Source organism: Aegilops tauschii, chromosome 5 (genome assembly GCF_002575655.3).
Source record: "Aegilops tauschii subsp. strangulata cultivar AL8/78 chromosome 5, Aet v6.0, whole genome shotgun sequence".
NCBI classification, from domain to species: domain Eukaryota; kingdom Viridiplantae; phylum Streptophyta; class Magnoliopsida; order Poales; family Poaceae; genus Aegilops; species Aegilops tauschii.
The window spans coordinates 51,799,472-51,816,538 of record NC_053039.3 but is presented as its reverse complement, the minus strand read 5'-3'; the positions used below and the strand labels follow the sequence as shown (position 1 = coordinate 51,816,538).

Below are 17,067 nucleotides of genomic sequence, written 5' to 3'. Positions count from 1 at the left end.
AAAAAATAATCCTTGGTTGCTATTGTTTCGCGTGTGGATGAGAGACATGTCATGTGTGTATGTTTTCTATTTGTGGTTCAGGGAGTGATCCATTCCATAATAGTGGAGGGATCACAGTCCAGATATAGCCAATCAAACAGGAAGTCAGGAACAGAGGTAATCCACTCGCCTAATCTCAGTAATACTACAAGTTTTAGCACAACATTGCCGGTACTGCTAAGAAAAATAGAAGAGAAATTGCTAAACTTCATACACAGCTCCTTGAAGTCAGATCGATAAGATGGCAGCAGCTTCACAGCGGTGAAAATTACCTTGATTCCACAAACTCGGTAAAGACTTGAGAGTCACTCTCGTGAATGAAACAGCTGCCAGATTTAATTTAGTTCTAATGTGGTGGCTGAAAGAGCTGCCAGATTTCCCTCCAAACAGGATAATGATTAATCAACACACTGCAATAAACCCAAACTTCTCCAGATTTTCCAAAAAATGAGAGTTTCGGCACGACGCATTGTCTAGCAAGTAAGCGCAGCATTCACCATGTTACGTCGTAACCGTCATATGCTGATTTAAATTAGTTCTACTGGAATGTCCTACGTGGCGTCTGAAACAGCTAGTACCAGGTTTCCCTCTAAACAAGATGTAGCAATAATCAACAAACTACACCAAACCCAAACTTCTCCAGACTTCCTCCAAAATGAGAGTTTGACACTACCGGCAGCTTCTTTCCTCATATAGCACCACCCCTCCTCTATTAGTTCCAGGAAACCTGCAAAGTAAAGAAAAAAAAATCAGGGACAATTGACTCAACATGGAAAAGATAGACCCATATGGAAAACCGACAACCGAGTAAGCACAAAGTGCTAGTACTACAGTCCATCTAACTCATCTCCAAAAATGAAATAAAAAGTGAGTAAGAGGCTCAGTTAGTTATCATCCGGACATCATTTACTTTAGAGCACAAAACTACATCATTATCATTACTTTGGAAATAACAAGCTTCAGTTTTAAATTTTCTCAATTGTTGATTTCATGAACAAGAAAAGAGCGATCATCGCTACGACAAGGAAAGATAAAACATCTTCAGTACTGACTATGTGAATGGAGGACTAATAGTGGATGATCAACAAAGAAGCATTATATAAGAGAATGGTACCCAGAGACGCATATATAAGCTGGCTGCTAGATTCATACCCATTCACTGGTTTAGACAAAACTAACCAGATCGTCTGTAGATCACAAACCATCCTTCTTGCCTACAAAAATGGTTTCGTCGGTCAAGTTGGAATAAGTTGAATAACAGATGCAATGCTGACCCAGAACAAGTTATGAAGCAGAACTACATGTTGCTACTTGCTATGAACATAGTAGTTGTGCGAATAGATATGATTTGGATCTTACTGAGGTACAACTACAGCAAGTACAGGCTAACAAACTGAGGTACAACTACACCAAGTACAGGCTAACAAACTGAGGTACAACTACACCAGTCTAACTAGATCAATAGTACCAATCCTAGTCTTTGATTGCAATTCATGTTTGGATCATACTGACAGCATCAATTCCACGCGTGCATCCATTTGTATGTTTCTGCACTAACCAGTAACCAATCAAACAATACACCAGCAAACGCATAACTGAAAAGTAAGGAGATTGGTAGGACTTAAAACAAGCAGGGGATTGCATACCTGCCGTGGGGATCCGGCTTGATCCAAGCCACGGTGGAAGCACGCATGGTACCAGAGAATTGTACTCTTCTTCAAGCGGAGAGGCCCCGATCACCTTCCCATTGTGCATGTCCACGACGACGACATCCTCGCCGACCTTCATGTAAATGACACTGGCGTCGATAGGGTCAAGTACGGCGATCTGTGGCGGCACCTGCGCCGAGTTCTCCTGCCACAGGTAGCCTCCATCCGCCAAGACCTGCCTGAGCGCCACCTGGTGCTCCAGCTTCCAGCCGCTGCCCTCGTCGTCGAGCGCATAGGAGCTGAGCAGGAACGGGTCGTGAGGAGATACCTCAGCGTAGCGCAGCCTCCCCTCGCTCACGCCGATGCGCCGGTGCTTGGCCACCTCTCGCATGAACAGCACATTGTCCTCGGCCTTCCTAAAATCTGCTGAAATATGGGATGGGCTTTAGGCCCATCTAGCAATTTCTGAAAATCTCTAAGGGTCCACGTGGATTTGTTGACACTAGGTGGATGGAGTGGGAAGTTTAGTCCCACCCCGGAAGTGGAAGAGGAGTTGGATCTCCTCATAAGGGTTTCTCTTCTACATGCTATTGCAGCTTGTGTTGCTAATTCTGTCAATGCCATGCTGATCATCTATTCATGGATTAAATTAGTCAAAAAAATTGCCTATTTACTCAGCAAAATCTCCTTCGTCCGCACGCGCACGCTCAGGCAGCACGACCACCACAACCGGCCGCCGAAGGCAACCATCTCCTGGTTCATCGCCATCGGGCACGGGAGGGAGGGATCGCCATGGACGGGCTGTACCTTCCTCCACTTTCCTTCCTCGGAGAGAAACCACACGATGGCGGCGCCATTGAGGTCGAACTCGGCGACGGCGAACCTGTCGGGCGGGCCGCACCGGTGCCCTCCGTTGGCCTGGGTGAGAAGGCCCATGTCATGATGGCCGGTGAGGGGGTTGCAAACGAAGCGGTCGATTTCGGGGTTCCCGGCCAGGGTCGATAAGGAGACGGGGCCCTCCGCCCGGATCTCGTGGTAGCTGAGGAGGAGGTGGCCGTCGCCGCTAGTGGCGCCGACGTCGCCGAAGACCACCTGGACGACGTTGCCGGCGAGGTACCAGACCTTCACTACAAAAAAATACACTTCCGTGATGATACGTGTTTGTCACAGTAGGTCGCGTTTTCTGTCATGCATGTACATCCATGACAAATTTATGACAGAATCAAGATAGTCATACATGTGCTGTCGTAGAAGTGTTCCATGACATTGCCAAAATTATCATCACGGAAGTGTCCACTTCCATGACGATAAATCGCGCGTCACAGAAGTGCTTTCGTCAAGGGTGACCGACACGTGGCATCCACCGTAACGGAACGCTGTTAAGCTATCGGGTCGGATTTTGGATCCGATAACCCGTTAACAGCCACGACCAATGCCGATTTTCCACGTGTAAAATTCTCATTGGCTGACGGATCCACACGTCCGCTCCGCGTTGGCACAGGTGTCACTCATCCAACGGTCGGGATGGGCCTATGATATGTTCACACGTGGACCGGCCCAAAAGTGGCCCACAAAGTTTAAATGGGCCGGCCCAACCGAAGGCCCATAAGATTTAGCGGACCATAATGGGTCGGCCCAGCTAAAGGCCCACAAAATTTAGTGGATCATAATGGGCCGGCCCAGCTAAAGGCCCACACGATTTTGCAGACCATAATGGGCCGGCCCAGCTAAAGGCCCACAAGATTTTGCGGACCACAATGGGCTGGCCCAGCTAAAGGCCCACAAGATTCTGCAGACCATAATGGGCCGGCCCAGCTAAAGGCCCAACATTCTCTGTCAATTCGGCCCGTCAACGGCCTGTCCTAAACTTGTCATCAACGCGGCCCATGGTCATTTATGGCCCGTTAACAGTCCGCTAAGTAATTAGGCCGAATTACGGCCCGGTGTATTTCTGCCCTGTTAAAGGTCCGGCTTCATTTGGGCCCATTTACAGGCCATCAAAACTTTCGGCCCATAAACGACCGTGAAGGATTTGGGTCATATTCGGCCATGTCTGACATTCGGCCTGTTAGAGGCTCACTATAGCTTTGGGCCACTTTCGGCCTGTTGTCATTTTCGGCCTGTTAACGCCGGACGTAAACCATGGGCCATATGTGGCCCAACGTCATATCGGGCCCATTAACGGCCCATATAAAAATGACGATAATCTAGCCCGACCGAAGTTCCGGCCTGTTAAAGGCCCGTGTATTAGGTCGGCGCGTTTACGGCCCGTCCGAATTTCGGCCTGTCAAAGATCCGCATCAGAAATGGGCCACCATTTCGGCCTGCTAAGTCCAGTGGGTTATTTGGCACAATCAGGGCCCAATCTCACTTTCGGTCTATTAAAGGCCCATGTTTTTTATGGGCTCGAGATATTTACACCTGTAAACGGCCTATTTTTACTGAGGGCCCAAATTATGTTTAGGCCTGTTAAAGGCCCACTATGGGCACAGGCCTACCAGAAAAATATGAAAGCTTATGCTGATTTAGGCCCAGATATTTTTAGTGGGCTACATGCCAATTTCGGCCCGTAATCGTTTTTAGCCCAATTGGAATGGGCCCGACGAATGTTGGCATGTTGGGCTCCTACGAAGCTTTCGGCCGAATACATTACTAAGATAAACCTACACTATACAAAAATAGCATCGTAATTACTGCAGCCCGAGGCAGCATCATAAATGTTGTATCACAACAAAATAAATTCCAACTATACAACAAAAGGCCTGTTGGCATAAAGTTTACAGTCCTTCCAGATAAAAGCACCATCAGATGTATAGAAGCACAGATCATTTGACCTGAGTGCTAATGTTTCAGGCTGTAGAATCTGATGGAGCAGCACGATCTCCACCTTTTTCCGCCATTGCTCTTGAACAACGAAACGAATGTCTGATAGTCTGGTTTCAAACCCATTCATATCTTGACGACATTTCTCAACCACTGTTCTTGTTTCCGAAACAACGTCCATTAGGGATTGGACTTGTGTCTGGAGCACAGATATATCACTCTGTCTAGCAGGAAGATTTTGTTCAGTAGGCGATTTAGACGAGGTTACCTTGGCAACCAACCCAGAATTACGCAGGAAGGTGCTTTTTGCACTGTTAGTGGAGAGATACTGACGCACTGCAGCAAGAGGTGACATTGTGCCTGTAGTAGCCTCGTCACCTTCAGGTGGTTGTGGCTGTTCAATCATTTGTTCCATAGCTTCCTGAAAGTTTGAACTTGTAGATTACTGTACCAGATAAGTTACTAATGAGACAAAAACAAACAAAGTAGGTTAAACATTTATACATAACTTATTTTGGTGAACTACTGTAATACATTATCATGTATTGTAGTGCCAACTACATAATAAAATCACTTTCGGAACATATGTCCATGTAGCATGCCTACTGTATTGTCTATTTCCTCACATTCGTTGACATCTAAGGATAAAGAGACATGGTTTAAAGTAGGATGAACATAGTATGACATCATTCATATCATGGGCAAACAGATATAAAACAAACAGGCTATTTTATCATTGTGTGCGCACGTGAACATAACAACTATATTACAGATCAAGACCAAAAGAATATCCTTCATCTCTTTTAAACCATGTAAGGTGAAATGATACGTTAAGACAACAGTGAATAAAAGTGAACAGAGTAACTGACATTGGCTGCAAACCAAGTAGTTAAATGAACATATCACAGTACCAATCAGTTCAAGGCAGGAGGAGTAAGGACTTACAACAGCAGCTTGAACTGGTGTGCTCATGCCCTTCATATTGCTGGTGTGGCAATCCTTGAAGATTTGCACTGTATTCGGTTCAAGTTCTTTTTGGTCCGCACGGGCTTTCCTCTGTATTTGGAATAAGTCAATATAGATACGATAATATGGCACAAAAAAGAAGGAAGTAGCAGCTATTTACAAGAGCCTCACAGTGTGCAATATAGCTACGAGATCCTGTTGTCTGTTGGAATTTCACTTTAGAACGGTTGGTTTTGTTCTTCAAATAGTTAGCCTAGAAGAAGATACACTTGTAAGGCACATACATAAATACAAGTTCAATATGTGGTCTGATCAAATACATATAGCCTACCTGATACTTTGGATCAGACCAGTGTTTAACGAGGGCTATCCACTCTTCATCTGTAATATATTCCACTGGAGATGTTTGGGCGATTTCATTGTTAGCCTTGCCTTCAAAGTAAGATTTTCTAAGGTGGTACCGATACTGTCGCAGAGCAGACTGAAAAACATGAGTGCATGCTTGTTTAGTTGCATCATCTTTTGGATCCAACTTGAACCTCATCTGTTGAAAAAAGAATGTGAGTCTTATTAGGAGGAAGCTAGAAAGTATGGGACAGAGCAAGACAATATTACTAATTGCAATGAATAACATTACTTACGGATAAATAGTCAAGGAAGGTGTTAAACTGGGTATTGTCTTTCTCATTCCTGTACTGGATACACGTTGGGAGGATACGTGCATGACACCTAACGGCAACGGCTGCCTCTGATACTAACTTGGATGACTCTGTAGCATCACGTGGCCTTTTTAAACCTGCCTCAAAATGGATCTCCATTCTTCCTCCTTTAGATTTTGTTAATCTGTCAAGCATTATCCCTGATGTCTGTTTTCACTTGCGCCGTGGTGCTAGTTCAATAACGAATATGGAAAGTGTTAGTGTAGATCAAACTGTGAGAGTACATATAAAGGAGCATGCAACTGCAACTTGACTCGGTCAGGTACCGTCTTGGTGTTGATGCTCATGAGGTTCATCTGATCTTGCCAAGTCCTGTTGTGTCAGCAGTGCTTCGGAAGTAGTGTTAGGTGTGAAGGCAGCTTGGGAACTGGCCAGTTCCAGAGCAAACGAACGAGTAACTGGTTGAGATGCTGGTACAGTTGAAGCGGATGCTGCAGCTGGTGGAGCAGGTGATTCTGTGTTTGTAGATTTAGCCAGTGGACTTGGACCTTCTACTGCACTATAAGTACCAGCAGAATCTCGACGGCAGAACCTTTTCCGTTTCACCCGACGAGTAACAACACTCCCTACTATATTATTTTCCTTGCTCTTTTTTGACTTTGCCATGTCAAGCTGTACCCACAACACAAAAGAATAAAATCACTCTTCAGAACTCATTGATGCATGATACAGACAAGCAATACTTTGATGTAAGACAACCGTATGAGGATGGAATATGTAAGAAAAACAGGACGGCATGACATATTCACAGCTACGATGTGCAAACTAAGCAGAAGGATTTTCAAGAAAATAGAAGTAATGCAAGCTAGACACCATATGAAAGATGCAACCAATATTACTCTGCCAAGTTAGAAGTGTCTTGTCATAAGTGGCAATTCGAAAAATTAGAAGCAGTACAACGTAGAAATCAATGCAAGATGCAACCACTATCAAACTGCCATGTTAAAAGCGTCCAATCATGAGTGACTGATGCGGGATACACAACAGCAGTACTTTGATGTAAGAACATGGTATGATAGATAGATGCAGTGTATTCTAGACACAGAAAGCCATGTCATATGCACATGTATAACGTATAAACTCAGCAGGTGCAATTTAATCAAAATAGAAGAAATACAGGCTAGACAACATATGCAACATGAAACCAATTATCACACTGTCAACTTAGAGCAAGCACCTGCGATGGTGGAGTACAGGAGATGAACTGATCATGTAGACTTGGGACTTCAACTTCATTAGCAGTAGCAATGGCAAATCTAGAGAGTCTCTTTTTGCGTTGGTGCGGAGGACCACCAACATCCCCTAACTTACTCTTTTCCTTCCTATTTTCTGATATTGCCTTATGAAGTCAAAACCACAAGAAGATGAATAAAATTAGCTCTACATAACTGGTTGATGCATGATACAGACGAACACTAATTTGATGTAAGGTAAGCGCTGGATAGGAGGATGGAATATATACAAAAAAAGACAGCGTTTCATATTCACACATACGATAGGAGGATGGAATATGATTGAAAAAACAGTAAGCGGAAGTCATTTCAACAAAATTAGAAGAAATGAAAGCTAGGCACCATATGAACATGCAACCAATATCACTCTATCAGGTAAAAAGTGTCTCGTCGTAAGTGCCATTTCAAGAAATTAGAAGCAGTACAAGCTAGAAGACAATGCAAGATGCAACCTACATCACAGTCCCAAGTTAAATGTGTCTTATGGGTAAGTGATCGTTGGAGGTATAAGTTGTAAGCTACGCAGATGCAATTCAACATAATCAGAAGCAATACAAACTAGACATCATACGGAAAACGCAACCACGTATAACAGTTCCAAGTAAGAGCAAGCACCTGTGATGGTGGAGTAGGGGAGATGTGCTCATCATGTACACGTATGTTCTAGAAACAGGAACACGTGTCATATTCACAGGCATTATGTGTAAAGTAAGCAGATGCAATTCAAGTTAGAAGTAATACAAGCTAGACATCATACGCAACATGCAACCACATATAATAGTGTCAAGTTAGAGCAAGCACATGTGATGGTGGAGTAGGGGAGATGTGCTCATCATCTACACAGCTACGTTGACTGTCTAGCCTTGTGTTGTCTTGCGAATCTTGTTGGGAGGATGGCGGAGTAGAATCTGTAGAGACCCCCTGTTTGAGTTGCTCCGAAGGACCACCATCATCCACTGCCGGACTAATTTCCTTCAGCTGTAATGATTTTGCATTGTGAAGTCAAACCGATAAGAAAAAGGAATAAAATTCGCTCTTCAGAACTCATTCATGCATGATACTGACGAACACTACTCGGATGAAAGGCAAACACATGATGCGAGGATGGAATATGTATGAAAAATAGGATGGTGTGACATATTCACACCTATGATGTGGTAACTAAGCAGAAGGCATTTCAACAAATTAGAAGCACTGCAAGCTAGACACCATATGAAAGATGCAACCAATATCACTCTGCCAAGTTCAAACTGTATGGCATTTCAACAAATTAGAAGCAGTACATGCTAGAAATCATATGCAAGACACAACCAATATCACAGTGGCGACTTAAAGGTGCCTTATCATAAGTGACTGATGCGGGATATGCAAGAATAGTAGTCTGATGTAGAAACATGAACACATGTCATATTCACAGGCATTATGTGTAAAGTAAGCAGATGCAATTCAACAAAGTTAGAAGCAATACAAGCTAGACATCATATGCAACATGCAACCACATATAATAGTGCCAAGTTAGAGCAAGCACCTGTGATGGTGGAGTAGGGGAGATGTGCTCATCATCTACACAGCTACGTTGACTGTCTAGCCTTGCATTGTCTTGCGAATCTTGTTGGGAGGATGGCGGAGTAGAATCTGTAGATAACCTCCGTTTCAGTTGCTCGGAAGGACCACCATCATCCAATTCCTTGCCAATTTCCTTCAGCTTTATTGATTTTGCATTGTGAGGTCATACCGACAAGAAAAAGGAATATTATTCGCTCTTCAGGACTCATTTATGCATGATACTGACGAACACTACTCTGATGAAAGGAAAAGTCATGATACGAGGATGGAATATGTACGAAAAAATGGATGGCTTGACATATTCACACCTATGATGTGGTAACTGAGCAGAAGGCACTTCAAAAAATTAGAAACACTGCAAGACACCATATGGAAGGTGCAATCAATATCACTCTGCCAAGTTAAAAATGTCTCGTCATAGGTGGCGTTCATCAAACTAGAAGCAATACATGCTAGAAATCATATTCAAGACGCAAACCAATATCACACTGCCAACTTAAAGGTGTCCCATCATAGTGACTGATGCAGGATACACAAGAAGAGTAGTTTCATGTAAGAACATGGTGTGATAGACAGATATAGTATGTACCAAAAATAGGAAAGCGTGTCATATTCACATGTATCATGTGTAAGCTAAGCAGATGCAATTTACACTAATTAGGAGCAATACGAGCTAGACACCATATGCAACATGCAACCAGATATCACACTGCCAAGTTAGAGCAAGCACCTTGGATGGTGGAGTAGGGGAGCGGAGACTTGGACCTTGTAATGCACTATCAGTACAAGGAGAATCGGTACAGATGCTCCGTTTACGTTGCTGCAGAGGACCACCATCATCGCCTTCCTTACTCTTTTCCTTCCTCTTTCTTGATTTTGCCTTGTCAAGTCAAACCCACAAGAAAAAGGAATAAAATTTGCTCTTCAGAACTCATTGATGCATGATACTGACGAACACTACTTTCATGTAAGGCAGCCGCATGATAGGAGGATGGAATATGTATGAAAAACAGGACGGCGTGACATATTGACATGTATGATGTATAAAGTGTAAACTAAGCACAAGGTGCTTGAACTTGTTAGAATCGATGCAAGCTAGAAACCATATGAAAGATGAAACCAATATCACTCTGCCAAATTAAAAGGGTGCCCTAACAAATGTATTTGACCAAATTAGAAGCAATACATGGCAACAGGCTAGAAATAATATGCAATATGCAACGAATAAAGGTGACTCATCGTAAGTGATTAATGCAAGATACAGAAGAGAGGTAGTTTCATGTAAGAACAAGGTTAACACATAGATGTAGTGTGTACCAAAAATAGGAAGGCATGTCATATTCACAGGTATAGTGTGTAAACTAAGCAGATGCAATTTACCCTAATTAGAAGCATTACAAGCTAGACACCGTATGCAACATGCAACCACATATCACACTGCGAAGTTAGAGCAAGCACCTGTGACGGTGGTGTAGGGGAAGTGCGGTCTTCAGGTACAGAGCTACATTCAATATCTTCATTTAGGCTTGCTGTTTCTTGAGAATCATGTGGAGAGGATGAAATTGCATTCGTTATAAGAGTACTGCATCTCATATTAACCCACGCGCGTGATTGTCTCATCATAAGCGATAGACACAGGATACACAAGAACAGTAGTTTGATGTAAGAACATGGTGTGATAGGCAGATGTAGTATGTACCAAAAACAGGAAGGCGTGTCATATTCACATGTATAATGTGTAAGCTAAGGAGATGCAATTTAACAAATTAGGAGCATTGATGAGGGATACACAAGAAAAGTAGTTTGATGTAAGAACATGGTTAATAGAAAGACGTAGTATGTACCAAAAACAGGAAGGCATGTCATATTCACAGGTATAATGTGTTAACTAAGCAGATGCAATTTACCCTAATTAGAAGCATTACAAGGTAGACACCATATGCAACATGCAACAACATATCACACTGCCAAGTAAGAGCAAGCACCTGCGATGGTGGTGTGGGGGAATTGCAGTGATCAACTAGAGAGCTACGTTGACTATCTTCATTTAGCCTTGTTGTTTCTTGAGAATCATGTGGGGAGGATGACACTTCACTCTTTAAACGAGTAGGGCGTCTCACAGTAACCCACTCGGGTGATTGTCTCATCATAAGTGATTGACGAGGGATACAAAAGAGCATTAGTTTGATGTACGAACATGGTTAATAGACATATGTAGTATGTATCAAAAACAGGAAGGCATGTCATTATCAAAGGTATAATGTGTAAAGTAAGCAAATGCAATTTAACCAAATTGGAAGCAATACAAGCTAGACACCATATGCAACATGCAACCACATTTGACAGCGCGAAGTTAAAGCAAGCACCTAGGATGGTTGTGTGTGGCAATTGAGATCATCAACTGCAGAGCTACGTTTACTGTCTCCAACCGCTGACACTGCACCCATTAGAGCGCTGAAACGCTTAGTGCTTATCTTCGAATTACACTGGAGCGACTTCTGTCTTTTCTTTTCTGCATTCATCAACACTGCGTCAGAGTCTGAAATACCCATGCATAAAAAAACAATAGTGTGAGTATGGGTGAAGTGTGTGCACAATTAGTACAGTGTAAAGGTAGCAGATAGCAGGTCGGTGAGAAATAAATGACAGGAGACATATGATAGCTCTACAACATGCATGGCACACTAAATTACTACAGGATTCTATGAAAATAACAGTCGACTGAAAGCAAATAGTTCAGTCCATTTTTTCTGCACCGTTCGATGTACAAAGAACGGGCAGATCGCCTTCATCTACCTCCAGCCAGTCAGTGTTGACGATCTTCCTCGAAACGCCAGCGACCACCAGCCCAGTATTCCTCCCCTGCCTGCGCCCTCCCCTCGACCTCACCGCACCGCCGTGCTTGGCACCCCCCCCCCCCCGGCCATCCGTTCAAGCCCTGCCGACCTCCAGATCGGGCGCAAGCAGCTCCTGCGCCCCACACCCCTATGATAGACACCGATGGGCCGCTTCCCTGGGGAACAGGCGGACTAGGTGCTCCGCGCGCCTAAGCGGGTGCTGCTTCTTTTAATTGCGGTTTGACTGACCCTGAATTGAAATCCAGGCGGGCTACTGACCTCTAGCAAAGGTGAAATAGTAAAAGGGAGGAAACCTTGTGCATTTAGTATCACGAAGAAGATGCAGTAAGAAGCGCTCAACTAGTTTCTTTCGTGGGATGAATACGGTGTGAGCGGAGACGTAAGATTTGCACGAATAAGGGAAGAGGAGTACCTCTTTCTGCTGGCAGTGTTGTGTCCTCCTTCTGTTTTTCCGACGATCTTCTTGTTGTTCGCCGGAAACCAGAAGTTGTGGAGGACAGTGCAGCCTTGGACGAACCCATGGCCAAGTTGTTGAGTGTGGTGCGGTGGCCGTCTGTCAGCAGCGGGGAAGCAGATCCGAGGCGGCGAACGACGGCGTAGCGGGAACAGCTCCGGTGCGGTGGACGGTTGCGACAGTGGAGCCGCAGCAGTGAGGCGCAGGACGGTGTGGTCGGAGTGGTTCTGGTACGGCGCACGTCGGCGTCGGCGTCGTGGAGGCAGCTCTGCCTTGGCTTCAGCTGCTAAGTCCTTGAGGGCGTTGCGGTTGCGGTTGCGTTGGACAACGACGTCGGGGTACCGACTCTGGCGTGATGGAGGAGGGCGGCGGTGGATTGGCCACTATGGGGTGGAGGACGGAGGAGGCTGGGGTTTCGCAGCTGGTGGAGAGGGCGTTTTCGCGCCCACGGAGAATGAATGGGGAAACGGAGGGAGGCGGGGAACTAAGGGGGAACAATGTTTCGGTTTGAGACGCGCTTGTTTGAAATTTGGGGGAAGTTACAAACTTTGCCCCCATCTAAAATTTTGGACATATTGCGGGTTGGGGGTAGGACAGTCATGTCAGGTGTCCCAAATGTGGGCGGGGTAGATTTCGGCCGAGCGCATGGGTAGGCACCCACGGCGTATGAATGCTTCTCGGAGGCGGTTGAGACTGGCGTCTTGGTGAAGTTACAAACCTACCACGGTTTAGACCTTTGGACATCGGACCGATAGGGTACAAGGGCCAGAGTCAGGACAGTAATTTCCTACCACCAAAACATTAGTCTCGCGCGTTTTCGGGTGACCAGAGACCTATTTGGCGCTTCATTCAATATTTGGGAGCAGAAGCATTAACATTTTCGGTTCTCTTGAATTGAACTTTCAGGATTTGTCAAACTTCACAAATCTTTACTCTTGAAAATCCTAAAGCTACGATTATTTTGGAATGGAGGGGGTACATTTGAATATACATTGTACACGAGTATATATTAAAAAATATGCAACTTACCTCAGTTCATGCATGGTTCCAGATATAATCTCCTTGGTTGCAAAAAAAAAGTTAGATATGCGTATGAATATATATAGCATGTTCAAACTCACAACAAAGATTGATGCCCCCTTTTACATCTGATTTACAAATGCCATTATCTCGGGTTCAAATAGATGAATGCACTTCCTATGAATTCGAATCTTCGAAACCCCCTTTATGTTGAATTCGACATGTATTCTATTCCGTAGCTAGCAATTTGGAATGTATCCATGCAAGTGACAAATGTATAAAGTGCTTCACACTAACAACATGGAGTGCACTAATTAATGTTTATATATGAATTGCAAAAGCATCCATTGCCTGTATTTCAAACCGCTCTCATCGATAATATGAAATAAACACATGCACATGCTAGAATTCAATAGAGTATGGGTGTCTGATAGACCGATTTTCGTCCATACGCAATTTGCAAAATTCATGATCTCATCCAAAAATAATAATGCCATTTATATTTTAATTTAATGCGTAGAACCGCCTTTTACACGTAGATGCACTATGCCTCGCCCCGTTCTCACAAACGCGTTATATATCTCTCTATCTAACGCATAAGTGCACACACTTTATATGCATCGGCATTTCTCTTTCACACATGCTCACAATCTCTCTCAGGGTGTCGGGGTGTCTGACGCACATGCTCTCTCTGTTTCTCTCTCTCTCTTTCTGACTACTATGTACCACTCTTTTCACTAATCTCAGTTGGAAAACACTATTTCTCTCACATCCATATATACACATGCACGGTCTCTACTAGCCCTCTATACGCACATATATGTGCCTACGTGTCTCCCGCACGCACATTATCTTTAGGCCTCTCTCGCACACATTCCCCCCCCCCCCCGACACACCTCTCTCTTAGTAGTTGGCAGATATGATTTCATCATATCATTCGGTAGGATATCCCTGGCTGTTAGGCTGGATGGTAATACGAGGTAAAGTTTTACCCTAGTTCGGATCAGACCCTTGCAGTTGAAGAAAGAGCCTACTCCTGGTACTGTATATTAGTGATAGGGGTGTGTACAAAGTACACGTGAATACCAGGCATTGTGCGTGTGTGTATACTATCGACGAACTAGCCCCCAATCTTGTATAACATACTAAGGGCCTAGGGTTACAAATCATATATAGTCGGCTTATCACCAGTGGGGATAGAGTCCTCCGCGACTCTAGTAGCTTCGTGTTGTACGCCGAGTCCTCCACATGGGTCTTCGTATAACACATCTCGGTCCAACCTATATGTGGCGCAGGATGGAACCGACCCATGAGTCTTCATGTTGACCCACCACAACTAGAAATGATGTGCCCACCACACCACACACGCAATCGGCCACTAAGAAAATAAGCATATACAATAGTACAACGGTATCTAGCTCACGACATGTCTCCATATTTTGTTGATGACACTGACGGACTTTGCATTTGATGCGTGCTCCATATTTTGTTGACGACACTTATGGTCATTGTATTTGAAGCGAAAGCACGATATGGTCACTGGACTTCAGAATAAGCTCATCACGGTCACCACATACATTTTGTCATGCTAACCAACATGTGGTTGGATGGTTAGAGGACAGTGGTTTCTCGAGCCCACCAAGGTTAAAGTCCCGGTGCTCGCATTTATCTTGTGTTAATTTCAGTATTTTCCGCCGATGTACGTTCAGTGGGAGGAGACGTTCCACTCGACTACGAGGCACCTATGGTGACTTCGTAAAATCTCAAGATCATATATGCTGGCCCACTCTCTCGAAGGTGCTCATAGGGGTAGGGTTCGCGTGTGTGCGCTTATAGCGGTGAGTGCTTGCGCGTATATATGAGCCCTTGCGTCTGTACCGTGTTAAACAAATACATATCATGATTAAACGGTCACTGGCTCACCCATACAACTCCGTATTTTGTTGATGACACAATCAATTGACCAGTCAAACGTTCCACGCGGCGCAACTAGTGTTGCACCATCGGGGCGCGTAACCGTGGGGCCCACCTGTCAGCCCGTATATGAAAGAAAGAAATGGTAGTTTGAGTCTGTACTGTGTTAATAAAATAGGAGTACATTTTAGGGTGATCATACGGTCACTGGCTCACCATACAGCTCCGTAATTTGTTGATAACACGATCAATTGACCAGTCAAACGGTCCACATTCAGCAGCGCACATTACCATAGGGCCCACCCGTCAGCGCGTATATGAAGGACAGAAATGGTAATAAATTAGTGGTCGGTGGGTATTCGAAGTCGTGAGACCTCTGGTTGGCAGTCACCGGCGGTTGGGGGCGTTCATTGGGCGGTGGGGTGGGGATCCCCGGAGAAAAAGCTCGGCGGGGGGGGGGCTAGAGGGATGGCCGATGCGGCGGCGGACCGGCGGTGGGGAGTGGTTTCGGGGAGGGCGGGCCGGCCGCGGGCGGCGGGGGCTGGCGGTTCGGCCGGTGGTGGCTGGCGGCTCAGAGGGGGTGGAGTTTGATGATAAACTGGAGGCCCTTGATTTCGTATCCAACGGCTGGAAAATCTAATGACCAGAGATGAAAAAGTCAGTCGACTGACGTGTAGCCTCACCCCGCACGTACACATGCACGCACGTAAGACAAGCATGCATGTAGGTGTGCAACACTGACACGTACACACGCACGCATGCTGGCATGCAACACTGACACGTACACATGCACTCACGAACACACGCACGTACGCACCCATGCATGCAACACTGAAATGTACCCTTGCACGCACGCAACACTCGCACGCCTGCATGCACACAGCACACGACGCAAGACACACGCTCAACCTATACGTGCATGCACCCTTTGTTAAGGACATGGATTATTACAGGTATTAATCAATCTTATCTATGATAAGCAGAACATTGATGTTTGCAACGGTCTTTATGAATCACAACGTATCGAACGGGCTATCAACATAGTAGGCTTATCTACATGAAAAAGATGATGTCACACTCAATGAACAATCATCGGTTTATGAAATGCCCGCTTCTGACCGCCCTGGCCCACCAAAGGTTCCTCTGCTGTGCGCTGCCTGCGTTGGGTCACTAACATGCAGGCCATGCACCCAAAGAGCCCACACGTTAGTGGAAGAACGGTGCGGTGTCCTAGGTTAGAGTTGAGGGCGCCACTCGCGGCACGCCCAGCTGAACACGCCTCCGTGCCGCATTCAAACGCCTCCATGAAACCCGCCCGTGTGAAAGCCGAGAAACCCACTCTGGACACACGTCCGTTCATGACCGGGCCGGCGTTAAACGCAATGCCGGCCGAGCTCCTCCCATCCGCCATCTATTTAATCTCCTATTTAAACGAGGCCAAATGCTGGCCAAGAATCGCACACCTCCGCCGCTCCCCTATCTCCTCTACCATTTTGTCCACTCTTACAATGGCTTACGAAGAGTAGTTATTCCGCATCCAAGCCGGCTGGGTAGCCCGCCGGATACAAGCTATGCAGCTCGCTGATCCACCTCCCTCCCCTCGCCCGACGGAGCCAGTTGCCGCCCCAAGCCGGCGCGCGGTTCAGCAACTCGCCGCTCCAGGCCAGCTCGACGAGGAGCGGCGCACGGGCGTCGTTGCTGCCGTCCATGCCGCCGCCTCGTACTGCGTCTCCCATTTCTGTGGCGCCCATGCCGGCGGCCGCGCCATGCAAGCAGCGACAGAAGCCGGGTGCACGGAGAGCGACGAGTCGGTGGCCAGCGCCTCCG

At 45.6% G+C, this 17,067-nt stretch overlaps 1 pseudogene; it reads right to left on the bottom strand.

Moving 5' to 3' along the window:
- Positions 1-751: 751 nt before the first annotated feature.
- The window catches only part of LOC109768647 (uncharacterized), a 35,894-nt pseudogene continuing 19,578 nt past the window's right edge, over positions 752-17,067 (bottom strand).